The sequence below is a fragment of the Rhinolophus sinicus genome, linkage group LG02 (genome assembly GCF_036562045.2).
Source record: "Rhinolophus sinicus isolate RSC01 linkage group LG02, ASM3656204v1, whole genome shotgun sequence".
Taxonomy (NCBI): Eukaryota; Metazoa; Chordata; class Mammalia; order Chiroptera; family Rhinolophidae; genus Rhinolophus; species Rhinolophus sinicus.
The window spans coordinates 112,981,216-112,993,756 of NC_133752.1; positions in this window are offsets into that span (position 1 = coordinate 112,981,216).

Sequence of the window (12,541 nt, forward strand, 5' to 3'; positions counted from 1 at the left end):
TGAAATGTCATTAAACAGAGGAGTGGAATTGCAAAAGCATTGTCTTGGAAATATTAAGCTAGAAAGATGGTTTGGAGGGGAGAGAGACCAGAAGCAAGCGAACAAGTCAGGTTATGCAGTAAAACGGACAATGCAATAGGGATTTAGACGTTCAGTGCTAACAGGAAGGGAGAGGATGGAGACAGTAACAGTAGGCCGTAAACCCAGATCCTGTCCCTCTATCTTCCTCTCATCCTTACACCAAGGTTAATATTTAGAGAATAACATTCCTGACATAAGAACCTGGGCTTTGTCCCAAAGGCAAAACCAAAAGTTAGCCATCTGTCGACCACCTCTGCATTTCTTATTACACAGTCTTATATGATGCCATTCGTTGAATTAACTCAAAGTCCTTCTTAACTCCTCTCAAAACTCATGGCCAACAAGATGGCAAAATAGGTGAATGCTGTGCCTGCCGCCTCCCAGGATCACATGAACTTTACAATTAAATTAGAGAACAAGCAACATCAAGAATTACCTGACGACGAACTGAACACAAACCTGATAACTAAGGACAGAAGGAAGGGGCCACATTGAGACTGGTAGGAGGGTCAGAGAGGTGAAATGGGCTGACCCCAAACCTCAAAGGTGGAGGTTCCCTCTGAAGAGTGAGGGGCTCCAGCCCTATACTGGGCTCTCCATCCCAGGGGTCCTGTGCCAGGAGGAGCAGCCCCCCCAGCATCTGGCAGTGTAAATCAGTGAGGACTCCATCCAACCATCCTAGTGAGACAGCAGGCAACTGGAAACACAGACGTTCTCTTAAAGGACGCACACACAGACTCACTCACTTGTGGGCACTCACCCTGGGCTCTGGTGGAGGATGAGTAACCCAAGAGGCACCAGAGACATACAGGGAAAGACTGAGTTGTGTGACTACAGGGTGAGGGCTGGAGGGACAGAAAACCATTGTCCCTGTGTGGAGCCCACCTTACAAGTGGCCTACAGGAGAGTGCCATCATTCCTGTGTTGAACCCGTACCCACAGGGCCAAATCTGAGGTTGCATTGGTTTGGTAAAGTCATCGCATGCACACCACCTTGATAACTCCCTGGAACCCCACCCCACCCAGCTAGCGAGGCATTTACAGGGGTACTCCTGGTTCCCGAGTGGCTGGCCCTGCCCTCTGAGCTGCTGGAGGCTTGTATAGCAGTGGACGGCCTATGGCAGTCTATGAAACTTTCAGTAACAGGCAATCAGTCCCACCTTGTGTTGCAGCCTTTCTTGGGTGGCTCTTGGGGTTCTGCAGTCCTGAGGTGACAGATGTCTGGCACAGTGTTCTCAGGGCATCTTGCGGAGTGGCCACAGGCTCAGCACTCATGCCAGAACTGAATCTGCATTAACTTTCTGAAAACCACTGGCTATACCCTGTGACTCCCTGGGTCCCCGCCCCACCCAACTCAGGCGGCATCACCAGGGGCACCATCAACACTGGGTCAACCAGCCTAGCCCACACACCTAAGGAAGTTCTTGCAGTGGCTGAGCCTTATGGGCAGCTGGCAGCTGGCAACAGGTCCAGGGAGGCCCAGGGTCATTTGCTAAGCTGCCTCAGGCCCAATGCTGGTGGCAGCCAGCCTCAAGTCACAGCGAGGCCACCCTCACATGCCTCCGGGTACAACATAGGTAGCAAACAACTGTATATAGCTTCATAGCCCCTACCAAGAAGCCCCAAGCTGGTCACAGGCTGAAAATTGGCCTGTATGGGAGCTCCTCACAAGAGGCACCAGAAAAAAACATACCCAGAGGCCGGCCTCAGACCACACCAGAGCACTAGCTGGTATATCCAAAGGGTGGTCTCAACAGGAACAAGACCCCACTCAGGTGAATCTGCCTCCAAGGGGACAGCACGTACGTTGTGGGCATAACCAATCCTCAAAGCAAGTCAACCTGAGAGTCAACCCCACCCACTGACATGCCAAAAGCAATCAAGGCTCAATTATAACAGAAGGGCACACAAAACTCTCACAAGGGACACTCCTGGAACACATCCACAGGTGATCAGGGACGCTGGCATTGGACCACACAGGACACCTACTACATAAGGCCACCCAGCAAAGACTGAGAGACATAGAGACCTAATACATAGAAGAAAACACAGAGAGGCAGCCAAAATGAGGAAACAAGGAAACATATTCCAAATAAAAGAACAGGAGAAAACTTCAGAAAAAAAACCTAAATGAAATGGAAGCAACCAACCTACCAGAGACAGAGTTTAAAACACTGGTTATAAGAATGTTTAAGGAAGTTAGTGAGAACTTCAACAAAGAGACAGTAAGCATGAAGAAGGACATAGAAACCATAAAACAGAACCAGTCAAAAATAAAGAACACAATAACTGAAATGAAGAATACACTAGAAGGAATCAATAGCAGATTGGATGAAGCAGAGGATTGAATAAGCAACTTAGGAGACAATTTAGTAGGAAACACCCAACTGAAACAACAAAAGAAAAAGGAATGTCAACAAAAGAAAGATAGTTTAAGGGAACTCTGGGACAACATCAAGCATAGCAACATTTGCATCATAGAAGCACCAGAAGGAGAAGAGAGGGAGCAAGAGATAGAGAACCTATTTGAAGAAATAATGACTGAAAACTTCCATAGCCTGGTGAGAAATAGACATACAAGCCCAGGAAGCGCAGAGAGTCTCCAACAAGATGAACCCAAGGAGGCCCACACCAAGACACATCATAATTAAAATGCCAACGGTTAAAGACAAAGAGCAGCAAGAGAAAAGCAGTCAGTTACCTACAAGGGAGCTCCAGCTGATAAGACTATCAGCTGGTTTCTCAACAGAAATTTTGCAGGCCAGAAGGGAGTGGCAGGAAATATTCAAAGTGATGAAAAGTAAGGATCTACAACCAAGATTACTCTACTTTGGAAAGCTCCCATTTAGAACTTTGAGAGCTTTCTAAATGAGAGGACAGAGAAAGAGCTTCCCAGGCAAGAAAAAGCTAAAGGAGTTCATCAATATCAAATCAGAATTACAAGGAATCTTAGAGGGACTTTTTTAAGATAAAAAAAAAAAAGATAAAAAATGTGAACTATGAAATGGCAATAACTATGTATCTATCAATAATCACTTTAAATGTAAATGGATTAAATGCTCCAATCAAAATACAGGGTGGCTGAATGGATAAGAAAACAAGACCCTTATATATGCTGCCTACAAGACACTAACTTCAGATCAAAAGACACACAGACTGAAAGTAAAGGGATGGGAAAAGATATTTCATGAAAATGGAAACAAACAAACAAAAAAGCTGCAGTAGCAATATTTATACCAGACAAAATAAGACTTTAAAACAAAGGCTATAACAAGAGACAAAGAAGGACGCAGTAATCCCACTTATGGGTATTTATCTGAAGAAAACTAAAACACTACTTTGAGGGGACGTGTGAATCCATATGTTCAGTGCAGCATTGTTTACAATTGTCAAGATATGGAGGCAGTCTGGGTGGCCATTGATGGATGAATTGATAAAGAGAAGGTGGTGCATATATATAATGGAATATTGCTTGGCCGCAGAAGGAAATGGGTTCCTGTCATCTGCAGCAGCATTGTGCTGAGTGGAGTATGTCAGACAGATAAAGACAGATGGAATATGATTTCCCTTATATGTGGAATATAAAAATAAAATAAACAAATAAATAAAACAGAGAGAAACTCATAGATACAGAGAACATTTTGATGGTTGCCAGATGGGAGAGTGGTCGGGGTTGGGTGAAGGGATTAAGAAGTACAAATTGGTTGTTACAAAGTAGTTACGGGGACGTAGCTATAGCATAAGGAACATTGTCAATAATATTATAGTAACTATTTACGGTGTCAGATGGGTACCAGATTTATCAAGGTTATAGATGGAAGAGGGTTTGGGGGACAGGGTGAAAATAGTGAAGGTATTAAGAAATACGTATCGGTAGTTATAAAATAGTCATGGGAATGTAAAGTAAAGCATAGGGAATATAGTCAATAATATGGTAAGTATGTATAGTGCCAGGTGGGTAGTAGACTAGTCAGGGGGATCACTTATATAAATGTCTAACCACTATGCTGTACACCTGAAGTTAATATAAAATAATATTGAATGTCAACTGTAATTGAAAATTTTTTTAAAAGGGTGGGGGGGAGTGATGAAGGGGAATAAGAGGTTCAAATTTCCAGGTATAAAACAAATGTCACGGGGATGTAACGTACAGCATGGGGAACATAGTCAATAATATTGTGATAGCGTGGGACAGTGTCAGATGGTTGCTGGACTTACAATGGTGATCACTTCTTTACGTGTATAAATGTTGAATTACTATGGTGTATACCTGAAACTAATATGATATTGTATGTTAGCTATATCTTATTAAAAATCTTTTTAAAAAACACAACTAGTCAATAATAGCAGTTATGTGGTACAAGGAGCAAGGATTTAAATCTAAGTTTTAGAGTGATTTTTTAAAAATAAATTGGAGTAGACTTAAAGTTACCTGGACAATGTCACTCCACGGCAATCTGATGTGCTGTCTTGAGTGAGAGAGATGGGGCTGGAGTTATTGCTGTTCCACTGTCTATAACCTGGAGCCCACCTTTTTATGCTCTGAATATTCCCATGGAAGTGTGTCAGGCATGTGAATTTCACACAACCTGTGTAGAGGTGCGGAAAAAGATGGAAAACTAGTTATCATGTGGTTCTATCACCCTATTCCTCCCTTTTGCCATTTGAATCTTTACCTGAAGTTTGAAGGAAATGCTTCCAGAGCTATTGCTGTCACTCGGGTTTATCCCCAATCCCCCAAAACTAGGATGGAAGCCATCTTGTTTTAGGATGAAAAAATAAGTTTTATTGACAAGTGTATGTGCTAATAGCCAACGATCCCTTAGGGAGATAAAGGACAAGAAACACACTGTATCTTCTAAGATCAAAACTGCCGCCTTGGGTAATCCAAAGTCGCCCACCCAGTTGGACAATAGGTGTGAGAGACTATTGTGGGGTGAAGCACTGACATCTGGATAAACAATTGGAAGAGGAGTTCGTCCCCAGCTCTAAATGTTCATGTTAATAGTGACTCTAGAAGCAACTGGTTTTTGGACAGGTTCATTCTCTTCAGAGGGACTTTCAGACTTTTGTGCTTGTGACTGTGTTGACTTTTTACGAAAGCTGCTTATTTCAAGTGGAGTATTTTTCACCCTCCCTTCGTGCTGGCTGTTCAGTGAATGTAGAGTGCCTCAGAGCCAATTCCAGACTTTCTTTTTCTGACTGTCATCACCTCTTTCTCGTCTGACAATCTTAAACAGTCGCTTCTTTCTTTTGGGGGTTTTCATGCCAGAGACTGAAGAAATTAGTGCTCAGCTGGCTTATCCTGGAGGTACGGACAGGCCTGGTGTTAACAAGATAGTCAATATTTTTCAGGGTAGTATTGACCAAAGTCTGGATAGATTCCACGGGATCATTGCTCACACTTTGAAGAGCTGAAACCAGACAGGAGGTTAACTCAGATTCTCAATCTTTAATGACTGTCCACCCAAACCCCATTATTTTCCAACCCACATGTCAGGTTATAATATAACTTCATTTAGAATACATTTTGTCTCTGTAAATTTAATATTGTTTTATTGTAGAAAATATTTAAATGCAAATTGTTTTTTTAAGGAAGAAAAATCACTCACCCCCAGAGACAACAATGTTAATATTTTCATACCTTTCCTTGTATTTTTAAATACCTAACATAAAAACATTTTTTAGGGGCCGGTCCGGTGGCTCAGGCGGTTAGAGCTCTATGCTCCTAACTCCGAAGGCCACCGGTTCGATTCCCACATGGGTCACTGGGCTCTCAACCACAAGGCTGCCAGTTCAATTCCTCGAGTCCCACAAGGGATGGTGGGCAGCGCCCCCTGCAACTAAGATGGAACACGGCACCTTGAGATGAGCTGCCTCCCGGATGGCTCAGTTGGTTGGAGCGCGTCCTCTCAACCACAAGGTTGCCGGTTCGACTCCCACAAGGGATGGTGGGCTGTGCCCCCTGCAACTAGAAAATGGCAACTGGACCTGGAGCTGAGCTGCGCCCTCCACAACTAAGACTGAAAGAACAACTTGAAGCTGAGCTGCACCCTCCACAACTAAGACTGAAAGGACAACAACTTGACTTGGAAAAAAGTCCTGGAAGTACACACTGTTCCCCAATAAAGTCCTGTTCCCCTTCCCCAATAAAAAAATCTTTAAAAAAACACAACACAAACATTTTTTAAACAAAAACAGGATTAAAAATAGGACTTTTTGGACTTTTTTCTTCCCATAAAATATTCTTCCATACAACATACTATCCAATCATAGGATTCTATCATAATTTCTTTGATGAACTCCTTATTGTAAATAATTAGATTGTTTTCAATTTTTCACTGTTATAAACAATAACCATTAATTCACTCAACAACTATTTATTGAGACTTACTATCATCAGGCACTGTGTTATGTGCTGGGGATACAGTGGTGAATAAGAAAGATTTCCCACAGTCAAGAACTTGACATTCTATTGGAGGAAAGACCAAATAAACAAGTAAACATAAATTAAGTACATAGAAGGAAATTTAAGAGAGTAATGAGAGTGAATAGCTGGGAAGGACTCCTTCAGATAGGCCATTCAGGGAATGCTTCTCTGCGAAGGTGACATTTGAGCTAAGAGCCAAAGAACGAGAGCCAGCCTGCCAGCCAGAGCCATGAAGGAGAGGCAGGGGTCCATTCAGAGTGCAGAAAGCAGTCAGTGTAGCTGCCCCTTCTAGTAAAGGGGAAATGAAGTAGGCTGAGGGCAGAGAGAAGTCAGAAGCAAGATCTTTCAGGGCCTTGTGGCCGAGGATAAGGGACCAGACTTTGATCTGAAGAGGAGTGGAAAGCCACTGAAGGGTTTTAAGCAAGAAGGTGACATGATCCAGTGTATATGTTTCAAAGAGAACTTGGCTGCTGTGTGGAGAGTAGTGCAGAGAAGAGGAAGAGGGTGTGGGGGGGTGTTAAATGGTCCAGTTAGGGAATGGGGGAGGGGCATAGCTTAGGTTTGGGTGGGAACAGAGGGGATGGAGACAGGAAATTACTTAAAGCAAAGGATAAAGAGGACAGGAAGAACCTTTGCTCAACAAAACTAAAAGAACCTCATGCCCATCAAAGACTACAGCTTTATATTTATGTCATTGATATTTAGAACAGAAAAAAAGAGCTGGGCTTAAGCTATATAGAAAAAATACAATCCTTTGAAGAACCAGTCTTGACCACAAGTTTTGTTACTAGGTACTAGCTATGGGAAGTGTGAGGAGAATTACTTTCCTTGAGAAAAAGACTAGGTGGGGTGGGGGGGCTAAGTGGGGTGGGGGCGGCCAGGTGGGATGGGGGAGGCCAGGTGAATTCTCTGGTATACTGACGAGTCTAGGATTTCCATTCTGGATATAGTGTCCCTGAAATTCCCTAGCGGTGGCTGGGACTAGGGGTCTACTATACAGTTGAGACGTCAGTTGTAAAACTGAGAAAGCAGCAGAGGTACAGAAGGTCAGGATCAGAATTAAAGCCAGAGTTCTAACCCTCAGGGTCAGATGCTGCTACCTAGTCATTAATGAGCTAGAGGTAGCATAGCTATTCTCTGTGAAGCAACAAAGCAGTGGATTTTTCCTGGACCATAGTTATAAGTACACTGCCTGCCTGCCACTCTCAATACCACCTCCACCCTAGCCCACAAGCCTGAGTCAATTCAGCACAAATGTTTGTGGGACATCTATGTGCCAGCAAAGCTCAGTGCTTTCATGCTTTATATTCAATACTTAAAACAATGTTTAATACCAGCATCCTCATGATGCAGATGAAGCAACTAAGGCACAGAGACAAAGTAACTTGTGCAAATTCACATGGCTCATTGTCAAGAGATCTAGTATTTGATATTGGTCTCTTTGATGCTGGAGCTCATGTTTTTCATTACACCACTAATTTGAAGAAAGAAAAGACCCTTAAAAGTCGTTTAACACTTTACTCCCTAAATAAAGAGCTGCGAATGAACTGTAAAGGAAATAGAGACTTGTCCATCTGCAGTTGTCCGCTAAGCATTTCCTCTGAGGTATGATCCCACCATTACCTCCAAAACAGCAGATCCAAAATATTACCTCAAAGCAGGCACCCAGAAACTCTAATTGGGCTCAAACCAGAAGGCAAACCCCCGGAGGGCAGGCATTTGCAACATCAGAACAGCAACAACAGCAAACCTGTGGTATTCATGTCAGGGCATTCAGACGTAAGTGTCCGCACACACTTAAATATAAAAGGGCTGAGACACAGGAGCAGGAGCTGGAAAAGGAAGGGCACTGTGGTACGTGAAATAGTGAAGAATATGTAATTCACAAATCACTTCCATTTGGTACTGAATGAATTGAATCACCCATCACCTAACCACTTCCCTGCCCCCAGAGGAGTTAAGAACAGTGTTTAATGCCACATCCCTACCACTCAAAGTAAAGGCCTCAGTCTTTACCACGGCTAAAGGCTGGCACGATTCTGGCCCACCACTGCCATGCTCTGCTCCCATCTCCTCCTGCCCTTCCTGTGCTCACTCCACGCCAATCACATTGACCTGGTTCTTCCTTGAACACGCCGAGTGCTCTTCCCAGAGTCATGTGGTTCACTTCCTCATTTCCTCCGGGTCTCTGCTCAAATGCCCCTAATTGGAGAGGTACCCCTGACCTGCCCTTTGAGCCTTCTTACCCCCTTGCCTTGCATCACTTTCTCCGTAGTGCTTATCTAACACCTAGGTACTTCTTTAGGCTTCTTCCTCCCTTTCTCACTAGTGTGTAAGCTGCATTAGGGCAGGGTTACCAGTGTCGTTCACTGCAGTAACCCAGTGCTTAGAAGAGTACATGGTATACAGGTTTTCAATGATTAAGAAACTAATTTAATTAATAGAGAGCAATAACAGGGTGTCAGTGAGGTATACCCTATATAAAACAGGCGTGGCTGTTTGGGTACTGGAGTGAACAAAGGGTTTTGAAAGGCGAGGTAAAATTTCTCTTCTCGTAGACATTACCTCTCTCTCCACTCCCATTCCCTGTCTCTTTTTCAAGACTTTTGCTAAGATTAAAAAATAATGGAGCATGGGTTAGCAGAAAGATCCATCCCTGAATTGGAAATTCTAGTTCTGGTTCACCCCATAATTCTCTTCTGTGACCCTGGACAAATGATTCAGCCTCTGAAATTAGGAGTGTATATTAGGACTAGCAAACGCTTCTCTGAAGTGCCCCTAACTTCAGAGGCAGCAGAGAATAAATTGGTAGCCTCTGGGGTCTGGATGAGTTACCTCAAGTCCCATATAGTCCACAAATTCTTGGAACCTCTTTGATCTTAAAAATTCATGCATAATTTGCATTCTACTCCCTAACATGTCCATTATAATTTCTTTTTTTTTTTTTTTTTTTTTTAAAGATTTTATTGGGGAAGCGGAACAGGACTTTATTGGGGGAACAGTGTGTACTTCCAGGCCTTTCTTCCAAGTCAAGTTGTTGTCCTTTCAATCTTAGTTGTGGAAGGTGCTGTTCAGCTTCTAGTTGTTGTCCTTTCAGTCTTAGTAGTGGCGGGCACAGCTCAGCTCCAGGTCCAGTTGCCGTTTTCTAGTTGCAGGGGGCGCAGCCCACCATCCTTTGCGGGAGTCAAACTGGAAACCTGTGGTCCAGAGGCGTCGTTCCAACCAACTGAGCCATCTGGGAGCTCCCATTATAATTTCTTAAATTCCGGCAGGGAGAGGGTACAGGTAGGGAAATAGGAAAAACAAGGTGGCCATGAGTTGCTACTTGTTGAAGCTGGGATACGGGTACCTGAGGAGTTATCACACTAGTCTCTATACTGTTAAGGAACACTAAAAACAAGAAGAAAAATCTTAAAACAGCCCAAGAAAAAGAACAGATTACCTACAAAGGAACAAATATTAGAATGACAGCAGGCTTCTTCTTAGCAACGAAGAAAGCCAGAAAATAATAGTACAATATCTTTAAAGTGCTGAGAGAAAACAAGTGTCACTAGTAAAGCTATCTTGCAAGAATGAGGGTAAGAAGAAATCATTACAAACAAAAACCAAGAAAGCAAACATCAAGATACTAGAACTAAAGAAACTTCTACAGCTGTCCTTCAGGATGGAGAAAAATGACCCATGAGGGATGGTCAGAGACACAAAAATTGATGGTGAGGTCGTAGCACCTTGTAAATCTAAGCCGTTTGCATAAAACACCTTATTTGCCATGTATAATGCGCACTTTTCTGCCCACATTTGTGAGGAAAATATAAGGATGTGCATTATACATGGGTACTACTAATTCCATATCTATACCAATTTTTAAAATTCTTTTATTTGTGCTTAAGAGTTAAATGTGTAACTCTAGAAATCAATAACAATATCCGTATGCAAAATAATACCCTGAAATACAATAATCGGTTTTGTTGAACCTATGACGAGCTTGCAACCATGAAGAGTTCTTGGCCTTCTCTGATGCATAAATATTGTAAATTTGTTACCAGTACATAAAATTTCTTGTACCTTGTATCTGTTCTTGTGTTTTGTCATTATTTGTTACATAAAATTTCTTGTACCATAATGTGTTTAAAAATAAATGCTAAAATTCCTTTATAATACAAAAACAAGTACCTAAATGTAAAGAAATAAAAATTTGAATTAAAAAATTAAAACGAAAGATTTTTTTCCCTTGAAAGTTTAGGCCAAAAACGTGGGTGCACATTATACACAGGAGCACATTACACACGGCAAAATATGGTAACAATGATAGTCTAAATTATGGGTTAAAAAAAGAGAACCAGGGGCAGACAGGTGGCTCAGTTGGTTAGAGTGTGAGCTCTGGGCAATGGGGCTGACGGTTCGATTCCCACATGGGCCAGCGAACTGCGCCCTCCGCACCTAGAGTGAAGTCAATGAGCTGCCGCTCAGCTCCTGGGTGGCCAAATAGCTCAGTTGGTTGGATCATGTCCTCTCAACCACAAGGTTGCTGGTTCCACTCCCACAAGGGATGGTGGGCTGTGCCCACTGCAACTAACAACGGCAACTGGACCAGGAGCTGAGCTGCGCCCTCGAGGGCACAACTAAGATTGAAAGGACAACAACTTGACATGGAAAAGTCCTGGAAGTAGATACTGTTCCCCAATAAAATCCTGTTCCCCTTCCCCAACAAAATCTTTTTTAAAAAAAGAGAGAGAACCAAAATCATGGCTAATAAATACCTATAAATTGGGAGGGGTGGTGATTGGAATTTATGTCAACACAGGAGGGAAGGTTAAAATATTGTTTTCCTTTAAACTCTGTTAAGCTCACTATGGGTGAGAAAAGTCTGTTTTGTGGTATCCAGTCTGGACTAACACTAACACCTGTATATAAGGAGGCATGTAGTTCATGGTAGCACTGTTTGAATAGCAAAAACTTGGAAACAACTGAAATAGTAATCTATCAAGAGTTACAGGAATGCAACAAGTTTGTGCCAACATACTAAGTGTGAAAAAAGCAAGTTGCAGAAACTGTTTACACACACACACACACACAGAGGAAGGTTTGACAATTAAGTTTGTGAACTCATTGCAATGATGTTGCTAACCATTTTTAATATCAGAGGGATTATTCATTACGAATTTGTACCAACTGGACAAACAGTTAACCAAGTTTACTATTTGGAAGTGCTGAAAAGACTGCGTGAAAAAGACGACCTGAACTTTTCACCAACAATTCATGGCTCCTGCATCACGACAATGCACCAGCTCACACAGCACTGCCTGTGAGAGAGTTTTTAGCCAGTAAACGAATAACTGCAATGGAACACCCTCCCTACTCACCTGATCTGGCCCCCAATGACTTCTTTCTTTACCTGAAGGTAAAGGAAATACTGAAAAGAAGACATTTTGATGACATTCAGGACATCAAGGGTAATACGACGACAGCCCTGATGGCCATTCCAGAAAAAGAGTTTCAAAATTGCTTTGAAGGCTGGACAAGGTGCTGGCATCAGTGCATAGCTTCCCAAGGGGAGTACTTTGAAGGTGACCGTAGTGATATTCAGCAATGAGGGATGTAGCACTTTTTCTAGGATCAGTTTGTGAACTTAGTTTTCAGACCTTGTATGACATACATAAAATATATACCATACATATATATTGTAACATTATATATAACACATATATAATACATATCACACACACATAATATATGTAATAATATATATAACACATTATATATAACATATACATTTATTTATTCTATGTGTACACAGAAAAAGAACAGAGGACTATATGGCAAACAGGCAGGGGAAGAGGAGAAAAGAGCAAACTTGGGTGTTAATAGAATTTTACCCTTATTGATAAGGTTTCTTTTTTTTTTTGCAAAGAGATTATACTCGTGGATTTCTTCTATAAGTATAAATTAATTTTTAACTATTTTAATGCAATGAAAAAGAACACAAAACCGCCAGTTCCTTAGGGCAGGGACTGACGGCCTCGCGCACCA